This window comes from Drosophila ananassae, chromosome XL (assembly GCF_017639315.1).
Source record: "Drosophila ananassae strain 14024-0371.13 chromosome XL, ASM1763931v2, whole genome shotgun sequence".
NCBI classification, from domain to species: domain Eukaryota; kingdom Metazoa; phylum Arthropoda; class Insecta; order Diptera; family Drosophilidae; genus Drosophila; species Drosophila ananassae.
The window spans coordinates 9,798,331-9,812,890 of NC_057931.1; the positions used below are offsets into that span (position 1 = coordinate 9,798,331).

Sequence of the window (14,560 nt, forward strand, 5' to 3'; positions counted from 1 at the left end):
TTTTTTTTGTCTTTTCTCGCATCAGTCGACGGGTTGCAGTTGCAGTTGCATCTGGTTCTCATTCTGGATGGCATGCCACACCCCCCCCCACACTGCCACCACCCCACACCCCCATAACCATCCAATTCTTGTGGCAAATAAATACACATGTAATTTTCAAGATTTGCATTTAATGGCATGGCATATGGAGCAGCGCCCCGAGGTGAACCGAACCGGGTGAAGTAGTTTCCGCGGTCGGATTATACCCAGAGTCATGAAATGCTAATGAACACATATTCAAAAGCCCAGAGAAAGAGTGCCAAATCGGAAGAGAGTCTTCCGCTGGAGAATAAAATTAGATTTCGGCTGGGTTTCCTTCTCAAATCAAACAGTTTCTCCTAAAAAAAATGGAAAGAAATGCCTTTATTTTTCTATAAATTATTCCTGGGGATGTCCTGTCCAATTTGGCCGTGAAAGTTTGACAGGAATTGTAAACAAGATTGCGCCACGATTCGATTATCTCAGATGGATGCATTGTCTTATTTGTGACTGGTGACTGGCAGGACTAGTTGGCCTAAGGACTCCCTTACAGCCTTAATTTTATTAAACCGGAATCGAATCTAGAAGAAAACTGGATATTTGATTAAAAATACTGCTAATTTTGATTTTTATTTTTTTTCTCCCACACAACCTGTGAATAGAAGCCTGCACCGGTTGCATTTCACCTTTATTTTGGCTTTTATTATTTTATTGATTCGAGCCATTAAACTGATAGCAGATCATAAACGTTGCCGGGCCACGTGACCTGCAAGGCCAATCGCTGAAAATTTGATTTCTCCTCCACGGATCCTTCCTCTCTTTCCTCTCTCCACTGGCCCGCCAGGACTCGCCTGCAAAAATTATGGGCATTTGGCGGGTAAATGGTTAAATGGGAATGGGAATGGGATGGCCGGGAATGGGAGCCATTGAAAATGGCAACTTGGCCATAAATCAAAATTGTTTGACATAATGTCGATTTTCCTTCTTTTTTTTTCGCCCTTCGGGCCACAGCTGTCGTTTAGAGAGGCTCCTTCGAGTCGAAAAGTGAATTTTAAATCGAATTTGAATTATAATTTCTCGCAAAAAGTCAATTTCTCCTAAATCCTAAAATAATAATCTAAATCAAGAGATAAATAGTTATTCCATACCTTCTTTTTAAGGACCTCCATGGGAGCTCCACCATTTTGAAAGGCAGTGCCCCCTTGGAGTCCTCTTTTGGGGCTCTCAAGGACCCAGATCTTTAGGATCTTCGCCAGACTTCCCTTCATAGTTTTTCAAACAAAACACTAAGCACTTATCACTACACAACACTACACTACCCGTTACTCTACTTCGCAGTCACTTTCCCGAACGTTAAATCACTTAAAAAGAAACTTTTGAATAATTCCATCGATAGTTAGCTATCGATCTTGGACTTGGAGTATTTTTCTTCTATCGATGGCTAATTATAGATCATTGTTCCTCACTAACAAAGATGGCGGGCGAAAATCTAATTGGATTTGTCTATTTAGATAATTGCAATTTTTGCTAAGTTTAGGAGTTTTAATTAAGGAAAAGGCAATTCCACAGGCATTTAAAAACCCTAGCATCAGGAAAAACTATGTTTACCTGAGGAACCATCCTTAATTTATCAATAATAATGACAACAATTTGAGGTGTTATTCGGTACAGTTTATAGGCAAAAGGATACTGTATTTCTAAAATTCAGGACAAATTTGAAACATGAAGAGGATTATGGAGGATGTAAGGATCTTCAAGGACATCAAAGAAGCTATTTCGGTAAAGAAAACCCCTCTTTTTAATGCCAAATATTCCCTTTTAAGAAAACTGCAAGTACTTCATAATTCGCCAACTGTCAAAAATGCTATTTAAATTGGTTTATACGGCTTCAATCATTTCTCAATCTTCCAGGACGTCAGCTGGCTGGGAGCCATCCCAGCCCCTCCTTTAATATCAACAACATGACCAAGGCAATTCATCTTAGTCGCCATCCAGCAATTGACAGATTCGCGCAATGCGCTGAATTGTATTTTTTTCTTCACTTCCTTTGCCTATTCTCTTAGTCCTTAGTCCTTGCTACTCTTCCTGGCTCCTGGCCCCTGTATCCTGTCTCCCTCCCCTCTCTGTGTGTTTGTGTTTCCTTTTATCGGGATATTTTTTATCATAATTTGCCTTCTTGAAAGGAGAAGAAACCCGAAGAACCAACAAAAATATACTTTACACTTTTCTCTCATAATTTCAATGTCAAATTAGTTTTTGGCCAAAAAAACCAGGAAGAATTCGCAAGGATATCGAAAGAAAGACAAAGTTGAAGAAGCCCAGAGAAAAAAACAAAAAAGGAAAAACGGAAGAAGAAAGAAAGGATAATATTTTTTTTATTCCATCGCCAGTTGGCCGAGAAAAGGGCAGAAAATGAGCACGGGGAAAACGTCAATTTGCATAATAAATGAAAATGCATTGAAAAGTGGCAGAGACAGCTGCAGAGTAAAAAAAAAAGAGGAGGCGCCACTGCCGTCATTAAATGCAAAAAGGAGCAAGGCAAACAAATAAAACAATCGACAAGGATTCCAACACAAAAAATGAAAAAAAAAGAAACTGAAAAATCACTTCCGCATATTTCCCACTGAAACGGGATAATAGTTTTCTTGTTAGCATTAGTTTTTCCCTCTTTTTTTTTTTTTTTTGCCAACATTTAGGTAGAATATAAATTTGAGCCACTTACTGTCGTTTGAAAAGGCGCCAAACAGTCGAAAGAAAAAAAAAATATATAAATAAACCACAAGAATTTATGAATTTGTGGCAGCAACTGCGTCTGGGGCATAAAAAGTTACCATACTTATGATGAAATGGTGTCTTCTAGAGTGTGTAACATGTGTGTGTGTGTGGCAAAGAGATTGTTGTGGCAAAGTACTCGAACTGGCGAAAAGTGCCACCAAACGATGCTTCCTGTCTGAGGACGACTTACCAAGATGCTTTCTCAATGACGCTGCCACTACCGTTGCCGATGCCGTTTCCTTTAAATTGCATTAAGAGCATTTCCCAGCCTTCTCTGGGAAATTATGCAAGGAATTTCACACATACGGGGGGGCGGAATAAAACAAATGTGAATGAACAGACAGAAAAAGGATGAAAAAATGGGAGAAGACGGTGGAGGCTTGAGACTATATGATACCCGGTACTGGGATACTTTCTTTCACATAACTACAAGGCCTATATGTTTCTATAACAGTGTGGTGAGTCAGGATATAGACTTTATCTTGCCTAAATAAGGATGGATGGATGGAAGGACATGATACTCGGTACTCTTCTCTATTCATTTCTATAAGAAATGGTTTTTAATAATATTTTCCTTTCTCATAAACTATCCTAAAAAGGACAAAAGACTATATATTCTATAAACTATAGAGGTTCTGTACTATATGATACCCGATACTCCACTAATCTCTTCTCTATACCTTGTATGTGATGTTAAAAGTAGTAGTATTGTCTCTTTTTTTTATTAAAATATGATAAGATATTCTTAAATTTATATTTCTAGAACTGCCTGATCTTAAAGTCATATATTCCAATACACCCTTTGTCCCCAAAGAAGTACCAGGTACAAAAAAGGACAAAGAACAAAAGGAAAATGCATTTGCGGCATCGACTACCAGTTGACACACATATTTGCCATGCCATCGAGTCAATGACATACCAAATGCATCCCTCCAATCCTTTCGTCCCAACGCCCCATGGGACATGTGGGCCCCAACGCCCATGGCAAGTGTCTGGTGCGGTATAGTAGGTGACTGACAGCCATCAGGACTTTGGCATCAACTTAAGTATAATTTCCAACGTGTCATTTCAGCGATTTGTAGCGGAAATGTTTTGCATCATCGATACAACATACGAAGGGATACCTCCATTCAAACACACACACACATATACTCTCAAATGAAAATGGAAAAGCCCTGCCCAGGAGGCTGCATTCGATAATTTAATCACTCAGCATTCGCAACTGCAGGGCTTTTTTGTTAATTTCCCTCCCCATCCTAAAAATCGAATTTGCAAATGGTAGTCTTTGAAAAAATAATCTAAGAAAGTGCTCTTAGAAGAACTCAGATTCTCTTTCTCAGATCTCTTTTTTTAATTTTCTGTAAAGATTTCTATTTCTATTGATGTTCTGATTTATTTAAAGCTTTAGCTTTTCGATTGAAGAGTGGAATCGAGAAGTAATCCATCTCGATTTAATTAATAATTACAACCCAAAAAGCAAACAATAATTTTCAAATGTCCCATAAATCGACTGTCAATTATGTGGCATTATCCCTAGGAATATTTAAATGAGAATTCAACAATTTTGTGGTTTTTACAACAGGTCCCAAAAATCCCGATCCATCGAAATCAATTTTTGGCGGTAATTGCTAATAAATGGGGAAAAACATATTGAATATTTACGCGAATAACGAAATTAAAGCCGCTTTGTCAGTTTTTGATGAAGACCACACCTCCAAAATACTCTCCTACTGCAGATACAATATATTTATATTTATATTTTGGAATATGAGATTTCCCGCGGGCAGTTGTTGCATTTTGATAACAAATATAATAGTTTCGGTTTAGAATTTTAACAATTTTTGTTTCATAAATGCATCGAATTGTGTAATGTTTGTGTTTGTTATTGTTGCCAGTACCGTTATTTGCTTATGAACCGTTATCGGCTAATTATTTACAGTTTGTCGCCCAAAATGGCGAAGGATCCTGCCAAAAATTTGCATTTAATTGTGGGAAATTTTCAACTGTCTTTGTCAGAGAGATATAATTTGATAAAAAAAAGGGGGGGCTTACAATTTTTATATTAAATGGATTAAATATTGTTTGTATAGTTTTAATTATAAATTAAGAATTAATACAATATTACTCGCTTTAAGAGAGCTCGTGGGAAAAGAGCAATAAAGTTGTATTTAATTGTCTCTCATAATTACACTCGATATTGAAATAATAGACCAATGTAATAATATTAAAAAAAAAATAAAAATGAAACCCTCGATGGTCCTTTTCGGTCAATTGTTTGAACTCCCTCGAGGGGGTGGCATTATCGAAAAGGCAAATATATACGGACGTGTATGTCCTTGCACACCCACACAATTACAAACACACACTGCGATGCGATGCGATGTGGCAACTGTGAAATTGCGTAAGTGGGCGTGAAAGTAGGCGGTAGCCGTGTGCGCGCACTTCCGTTTCCGGTCATACATCACCCGAGGCCCTCCTCCTCCCCCCCAGAACAGACAGAAGTACAAGAAAAGCCAGCAGCCTTCAATTTGTGGCCACAAAAGAGAGGGTCCTATGCCGGGCCCTATAAGACCGAAAGTGATGGAATGCCATAAACGCAGCATAGAACATAAAAATATATATTCTGAAAAAAAGGACCTACATCCTAGGCCATCCGAAAACAAAACGAAACTTTTTTGATGTTTAAATAATGTTGACATGCTTCTTATGTGAGCTTTCTATGAAATAGGGCACAAAAAAGGACTACACTATTTTTATTTTTTATAAAAAATAGCAGTCTGAGAGGCGGCAAAGGCAAAGGGTTAGGGATACAGTGGTTATTCCATTAAAAGAAATATTTATTAGAGAAAAATATATCTCTTTTCTGTTGTAAAATATAGTCTTAAGAGTACTATGAATGTAGCCAAAATTTCTACTTTATTATTTTAAAACTAAGAGAGAAATAAACTTGTAAACTAAGTCTAAGGCTCTTGGAAGTCTAAAAAAAGCTTTTTATTCCTCAAAAAAATATTTAAAAAATGGTTAAGTACGTACTCCTCTAAGGTAAGTCATGAATAATATAAAAATTATAGACTTTCAACCCAAAACTTCCTCTATAATTTCCAGACAAAACCAAACGCCTTTGCCCCACTGTATCTTAATATGGTAACAAGCCGTAAAGGACTTAAATAGAGGCCTCAAAAGACGTTAGAATGCAGTAGGCTCCAATGAAGGGGATCTAACTAACAAAAAAAAATAAAATAGAGACCTCTTCGTGTTGGAATCCGGGTCGGGTTCCGGATACGTATTCCGGGTTCTGTGACCGGGTGGCTGATTAGCGCATATGACGTATACGACATGTGTCCGTGTCCCTTTTTCTTTTTTTTTTTTTTTTGTTCTGCTGCGAGTGTCCTTTCTGGCATATGAAAACCCTTTTTTTTTGCCAAGGCATCTATTCTTGTTTCTTTTTATTTCTATTAGTCGTTTTTGGGGGAAAGTTTGTTGTAGCCATTATATTATTTTATTTGAAGCTCCACAAAGAGCTCATTAATTTCCACACATAAACAGGATACGTATGTCCTTAAAAAGTTTAAATTTTGCAATAAAACAAGAAGTATCCTGTGATCTGTAAGATGGCTTACAATAATTCAAAATGTGATATCTTTTGATCTGTTGATGCTCCTTGTACTATCCATTAGTCGCATATGCTTCACTAAGCTATAGTCCCACCATCCTGGGATATCCTGAATATCCTTCCACTTTTTCTCTCAACAAACTAACCAATGTAGCCATAAATTATGAAACAGTTTTGTGCTGTTTAAGCATATCATAATGCGACGGACCTCAAAGAGGAGCCAGCGCCTTCTTAGCCAAGTCAGTATATACATATGTGTTTTATGTTCCTATATCCCTTGAATCTGGCCAGCCACAAATCTCCTGCCACCATAACTCCCACTCTACACTCTCAGTGTGTGTGTGTGTGTGTGTGTCCACAAGGGTTCTCTCTGCCGTACGTCATGTCTTTTATTTATTATTATGCAAGCCGGGAGAAAATCCAAGCCATCGTCTGGAAATTATGCCACAAAATAATTTAAAAGTAATCAGGCCACAAATGTTTGCCTTGTTTTCTCCACATTTTTGGTTAAAGGGCGGGGGGGCGGACTATAGGGGATTACCCCACTAGTAGTGGGGTGAAAATGTAAAATGGGGAAAAGAAAAGTTTCCTTTTGGGTTTCCGCAGTCGGTGGGTTCTTTAGCATATTCACTAATTGCCAGGACCACTATAAATTTATTAAAGACGTGGCTGCTCTCTATGCTGAAAAAGGACGAAGGGCCAGTATGTTACTCCAACAAGGCATTTATAATTAATTAGCAGCACTAATTTGATGCCCTCGAATGGCCACAACAGTTGCCGCAATTTGTTGCCAGTTGCCAGTTGCCAGTAGAAAGATGCCTTCCGGAAAATGGGAAAACATTTAACTGTCTAGGCCAAGGTCAGACCTCTGAGAATTGTCTGTAATCCCTATTCCTCCTCAGAAGATGTGAGGATGAACTTTTTCCCGGAAGTTTCCCACATTTCTATCTAAGCGAGGAAGTTCTTTTCCTCATCATTTCATCCAAGGTGTTTGTAATACACCCCCTCACACCGCCAGGACGATTATTAATATGCATGGCTTGAATTTTTGAATAGCTAAGCTTATAATACAGAAAAGTACTTGTTTATGCAACGTTTTTGTTGAATTTTTTGCATAATATTTGGCTAATCTGTTGCTTGACATGTCCGTGTGTCCGTCTGTCCGCTTGTCCCTTAAAATATGTTTCTTTTTCTAACTTTTCAGATGTTAAAGTTTGTTGTAGAAGTATCTTTTGGTATTTATGGGAAACATTTTAAACATTGTTATAGAGGTTATGGCTTTAATAGACTGTTAGTTTTAAAGGTTATTTGCTTAGAAGTATAATAGAGATGTATTATTTTCCATAATTACTCAATAAAGTGTCTTAGTTTTCAAGTTAATTGTATGAAACTTCAGATACTCTCTTCTCAAGATATAAGCCATTATCTTATCCCTTAAAAACAAGAATTATGAAACTATAACCCTCTAATAATAACCCCTAAACCTTCATAATTTTATCCTTTTTTTTGCAGTAAAGTTGACTCATATTCTAGCCACTCGAAGATGTCTATATGAAGCGCATTAAGGCTCCAATGCATCGGATTCTGTTGGCACATCCGATTAGGGGACCAAACAAATGCCCTTCGCCACTTTCCCTCATCCACTTACCCACCCACCCGGACTATATCCCGACTACAGTTTCCGTCAATTTGCCGGCAAGTTGTGAGTTCTTCTCCATGCCATCTAAATGGCATTCAAAAGTGGATCTGCAAATGAGTTCGGGGTCAGTTCATTTTCAAAATGCATGCGGGGGCACGTCCAGTCAAAAACTGCCTTTCTGTCCAGTGTTCCACTGGTTTTTACTGGAGTACCCCCTCGGAATGGAATGTGTGTGTGTTGTGTGTGTTTGCATCCATTATCCAATACATTAATGACCGACCAGAGACGCATTAATATGCCAGCCGCCTCGAGTTTATTTCTGCAGCTTTGACAAATTGAATTAAAACCAGAGCAGACGACACAAAAAACGACTAAAAAAAATAAAAAACAAAACAAATGACACTTGAGACAATGAATCTTTCGAGGGGATATGGACCAACTCCATATGAGGCTTTAGTTTAACCTTAAGAGAGAGAAGTAGAGTGATTTAAACGGAAGGAAGATGCGTCGGTCAATACAATTAGTTTAACTTAAGAAGCACTCAAATAATTTAAATTTAATTGGGGTCAAGAATACCCACATGAGTGTGGAAGTGCAGGAGTGTAGAAGTGTGTGTGCCATGTCCTCCAGTGTCTGGGCCTGCAACTGACATTATCTAATTAGGCTGAAGGCACACTCCTCAAACCCCTACTCGTCGGCCCGGCACTCAAAATGATTTATTTCTGCACCCTTGCGAACCGCATTCATCCCCCACCCATCCCATCCACGATGACAACGAATGCCAATGTCAGGGGTGTCCGAAAGGGGCTACCCCAGTTGGATAATTGGACAGCGTTTCAGTTTTGGTGACGAGAGCAGCTCCTATTTAATTGGCAAATAAAAACTCTTCAATTCAAATCGTTTAAAGCCTAATAATCTCTAAGAAATTGTATTTAAAAGACTAATTGTAAAGTTATTTTTTCTGATTTTTAGCTTTTAGTTTTGTTACGAAAACACATAAAGCATTAAAATCTTTCCTAAAATCACTTTTAAACTTATAGTTTTCTAATAATCTTACAGGAAAATAAAAATTGCTATTAAAATTACTATAAAAAGCAAACTCTTAAGGCTAAGAAGTAATTTTTCTCACTTTTCCGCTTTTAGTTTTGTGACGAAAGCCCCCCCAAGCCCTATATTTGCCTCAAAAACCACCCTTTTTTGCCTAATTAATTGCAAATCAATTATCAAGTGTCGTAAAAATCGATTAGGCAATTGTTATAGGTCATCGTGTGATATGCAAATTGGTTGCTGGTCTCGAAACCGAAAACCAAATCAATTACCATACTAAAAACCTCCATCTCTGAGAAAGTTAAAGGGGCCTAGATGCATAAGTATATAACTGGGGGGGGGGAGTTGGGTGGCAAATCGGTTATGCCCAGACACACTAATCAAAATTCACCGCAGAACCCAATTTTGTACGACAGTGTTCCTTTTCCGGGGGACAGGACATGGGAGGGCCTACTGTAGGGACTACTTGGGTTGTGGGGCAACTCTATATGGCTCCATTATGGGGCCCACTTGGGTGCTGGTATGCTGAACGGCCTTAAATATTAAGCAACTTGCTCAAAAAGAGAAGAAAACATACAGACACTGGTAGAAAAAAAGGATATGTTTGGAAGTATCACTAGGTACTTTAAGGATTAAATCTATCTAGAAGCTATATAGGCAGACCTTTGGTTGAAAAATATTTTTAAAAATATTAAAATTACATTTTCTTAAAGTGTATTTGTTACGAGGTGATGTGGCAGTGGGCGGGAATGATGGTAACCGCAACATTTTAGTTGCATTTGCGACGCTCACCGCAAGAGGCAACGCCACAAGGACCAAGGACATTTACCTAAATTAAAGCTAATGAATTGCCTCTTCGCACAGTTACCAGTACCCCTCCCTAGTATGCTCCTAGTACTATATAGATATACCCCCTATTCTAGCCACGCCTACATCTGCCCGCAGTAACCACACCCCCCATCCTCATCAGCCCACCACCGCCCACATCCCTCCCGCAGTGCAGCCACTTTGCTGTCTGCTTTAATTTGCATTGCACTTGTGTATGTTTACATTTTTTATTTCATTCATTTCCATTCTTGTAGCGCCTTCTCGCCATCTATTTTTTAGAGTCCCCCACACTCATCTCATTCATTTATATTTCTCCTATTTTTTTTTTCTATTTTTTGTCCTGCCTGCCTTCCCTGCCGCCGTTGCTGCTTTATTTTAATGAATAAGTGCATTAAATGGCCATGAGGGGCAAGAAACGGAAACGGAAACGGACATGGCAAATGACTGAATGGATCCTGAGCCTTAGAAACGCACTCACACACACACACTCAGTCTGGCACAATGGAATATGAATTAACAGTGGTGCTTAATTTTTAATCATTTTTTGAAGAATTTTTAGGGATAAGAGAAGAGGTTCTTCATGAGGAAGAGTTGTAAGTTTTAAGAGTCACAAGTTATAACTCTACACTCTACAATTCATAATCTCAAACATAAAATTATATGATACCCGGTACTAAGAAACTATTAAGGGCCTTGTGATTAAAAATCTATGAGAAATAATTATCTAAAAATAAACTATTATCTCAAAAGCAGAACAATATCATACCCGGTACTCATAAGCTCTATAATTCATAATCTCAAACATGAGATGATAAGATATTAAAAGTCTAGACTCTAGAGTGTTAAGAACTTGTGATTACAAATCTATAAGAAATATTTTTTTAAGAAGAACAATATGATGCCCGGTACTCCTAAAATCCAAAAACCTTAAAAATCTCCAAAACAAAAGCAACTGGTTGTTGATTTCTAGACCTCTTATATTAAAATTTTGTAAATAATATACAGAGAAATAAAGGGTGAAGGGTCTTAATCATCTACTAAGATTTTGTTCCACTGTGCAGTGAAGCGGGTGGCACAAAATAATTGCCTTAAATTAGCGCTGTTCTGAAGCTCAAAAAAAAAAAACAAAAATAAAAAATAGAAAAGAAAAGGATGCTGGCAGTTGCCTGTTGCCTTTTGCCAGTTGCAAGTTGCAAGTTTTTTGTGCCTCATCCGATTCAAAATGTGAATCAGAATCAGAATCCGAATCAGAATGAGAATCAGAAACAGCATCAGAGCATCAACATCAACATCCATTGCTCCAGTGGCAGTGCCTCAGTGCCTCGTTACAAGTACTTTATGCAGTAATTGCAGCACTTGTCCGGAGACTGCCTTCTGCTGCTGCTGCTGCTGCTGTTGCTACTGCTTCTGTTGCATTCAAGTGCAATTCTTTTTTGCTAATGAAAAGCGCAGCGAACAAATATACAAACAAAATATATATAAATTTATCTCAGCTAGAGGGCACAGAAGCAAATTCAAGTGAAAGTATAGAAAATGGATTTTATTTAATGTGTCCTTTAAAGTGGCTTATTTTTACAATTTTCTTCTTTCAAAAAATCTGAGATTTCAGAGGAGAGCTGTTTCTTGTGAAATTTATGTGGCATGCCACCACCCCCTGCCACAAGGCCGCGGAAAAGAAATTGTAAACACTTATTTACTGTCCATTTCCGTTGGCTTTTGATGCCTGCAACTTGCAGCAGCATGCCACTAATGCATTAAGAGTAGTGGCAACATTTCCATTTGTATCCCCATTTGTATTCGTATTTTCACTCATTTTTTATCCGAAACTCAAGGGACTCTTTTGTATTTAAAATAAAGTATTGTTAAAGGCAAAAACTGTTTGAATTTATTGTTTAAACATTGTTTACTTTTGCCAAAAAACATACAACTTTTCAAAACTATTTTCTCTCTATTTTTGGATAATTAAACACATTTTATGGCAACTTTTTTGGCAAGTAAATATGAAATTTATTATGTTTTTCATAACCAAATAGTTTCAGAGTCAATATTTGAAGGTTTTTTTCAAACAAATATTTTAAAGCTATAAAGGTATTATAGAAAGTTAATTATTTACCGCCCTTTGTGACCCTTTTTGGAAACTATTTTGGAAAATGGCCTTTTCGAAAAGTAGTTGCCTGATATTTGGCATTTGTTTTGGACTATTCCGCACAGTCATCGTCTATCAATCAATTTGGCGCTGTCATAGCAACTCTGCATCAGCAAAATGATACAAAAAAAAAAAAAAATGTGGAAAACTTGTCCCGCTTTTCCACCAATTTTCCTCCTCTGACCGGGCCGAAATTCATTGAAGCTTTCAATTCTTTGGAGCGGTGTTGCGGCTTCTGCGGTTTAGTTTGATTTTCGGAATGGGGCAGTGGGGGCAGGACGGCGGGAAGGCGGGAAGACGGGGCAGGGAATGCAGGAGGGAATCTCCATCCAAAAACCATCTTGGCAAACTCACCCAAAAACGTGGTACTTGCCCCCAAAAAGGCACGTGTTTTTGCGGCACAGTTCCGGCTCAGATTTTTGTTGTTTTCTTTTTTGTTTTTTTTTTTGGCAAAACTTCTGTTTTTATTTTGTTTATTTTTTTGGTCAAATTTTCACACCAAAAAATTGGCAAACAACACATGCCAAATATTCAAAATCATAATTATAGTTATTTTTTAATTTAATAATGCAAAACCACTATTTTTTCACACGCGTTTTATTTTGTTTCTTATTTTGTCATTAATCGCAAAAAATAATTGTATATATTTTTTAAACATTAAATTCAGCTGTCTCTCAAGTTAAATAATTATTTATGTTTTGGATTGGAAACGATTCAAAAATCTCGACAATGTTTTGGACAACTTTTGGTTGAAAAATCAGCCGTCGTTTTGGCTTTTGGACCGCAGCAGTTGGAAAACGCGCAAAGACTGATTTTCGGCAACTGCCGGCATCTGCTACCGATGCTCTGATTTTTCCGACTTTTCCACGAACTGGACGCACGAACTGTGCCACGAACCAGTCTGCAGCATCCACGAAGTTGCAACTGTGCCGCTTGTTGCCGCAACATCGCCCCCATCGTTTCGGCATCACATTTTCGGAGTCTTCGTTGTCGGTTGTCGGTTGTCGGTGTCGTTGTCGGTGTCGGTGTTGTTGTCATCGGCATTGGTCTTTTTTTTTTTTTTCTGGCCCGAGAGGAAAAATTCCCGCTGCGGGGGCTGCCTTCGAGTACTATTTTTATGAATCTGGCCTCTGGCTCACGTGTGCTGTGTTAGGTCAGTGACGCTTCGGCTGGATGGAAAGACTGCAGCCTGAGACTGAGAAGACTCCAAGACTAGAGACACACAGACGGAAGACAGCCGGCCAGAAGACTATAGACACTACCCAGTCTATAGACAGCAGTCTAGGTCTTCAATTTATATTTTTACGCCGCATTTCCCCAGCCAGCCGGCAGGGTATAGGAATTAAAATCAGAAAACACAACCCCATATGAAAGATAATTATAAAAAAAAGTCCAAAATATCACCAAAATGGAAGACTGTCTAGAAGGAAGGGGCGAACTATTGATACTCTTTGTTGATTCTTCATATATTTTATACAATAAAGCTTACTTTTTAATATAAAATATTCAATTTTAAATTATTTAAAAATCACTCCACAAACAAGAATTAAATGCCTTCTCTCCCTTTTCTAAATAAAACTTATAGCCCCAAACTAAAGTCAAAAAAGCAAATAAATAGCATTTAATAAACCTTAAATAAAGTATATTTAATAAAGCTGTATAACCTTAATTGCATAGCTATTTCTTCATATATTCCATAAAACGATTCATATATTCATATTTTAAAGAAATATCTATTTTTTTCCTTAAAATTCTTGTTTTTAGCCTGCGGCTTGCATTTATTTATTTTTGCCAGCAGATGACACTCAGGGCATGTCGGAAATACATACGTTCCATGGCCTCAAAACCCCTCCAGCCAGCCAAATAAATAAAATATTTTTAAACAAAAAAATAAAACAAAAGACCCTGTAGAAGTAACAGATGAATAAATAAAGAAAAAGTTACAGAACCTTGAGGAGTAGCAGCTTATCAATAGCTTATTAATATACATGATTACTTGACTTGATTAGTTTTTGGCTATTGATACTTTTGAGAGTTTTCCCCGAGTTGCCATTGTGTTTTGAAATTATCATTGGAGCTCATTTATCGATGCCACAATACGGACATTGTCCCCTTTGTTTGGCTTTCTGCAGGAACTCGGGGTAAAAGTCCCAAAAGTGGTTAACCAGCACGAAAGGAGGAGGTCCTTTGAAATGGAGGATGGGGGATAGTTGGATGGTTGGATGGTTGGCTCACCGTGCCCTAAGCACACACTATGACACACACACACACACTCTGACATACACACCCAAACCCACACAAAGGCGACAAAAGATAAATCCTTGGCTCTGCTAACCAAACTTAATTATGTCGAGCATTAAAAATGCAACTGTCAAACCAAGGCAACATTAGGACCACCTCCCTTTCTCAATCCCTTCTCTATCCCTATGCCAGGACCCCCTATTTCAGCCACGCCCCTCTCCAACGGGGGGATATCCTCCAAGACTGTGTGCCA

The 14,560-nt window shown here is 38.0% G+C and overlaps 1 protein-coding gene across 2 annotated transcripts in view; it reads right to left on the minus strand.

Moving 5' to 3' along the window:
* Window positions 1–12,954, minus strand: part of LOC6504684 (chaoptin) — a 153,437-nt gene extending 140,483 nt beyond the window's left edge. The window contains exon 1 of one of the 2 annotated variants that reach the window (XM_032453219.2): window positions 12,421–12,954. The gene's annotated coding sequence lies outside the window, so the exon portion shown is untranslated. The remainder of the gene's footprint in view (window positions 1–12,420) is intronic. The other variant, XM_044717119.1, reaches the window with a different exon arrangement.
* Between the last annotated feature and the right edge of the window lie 1,606 nt (window positions 12,955–14,560).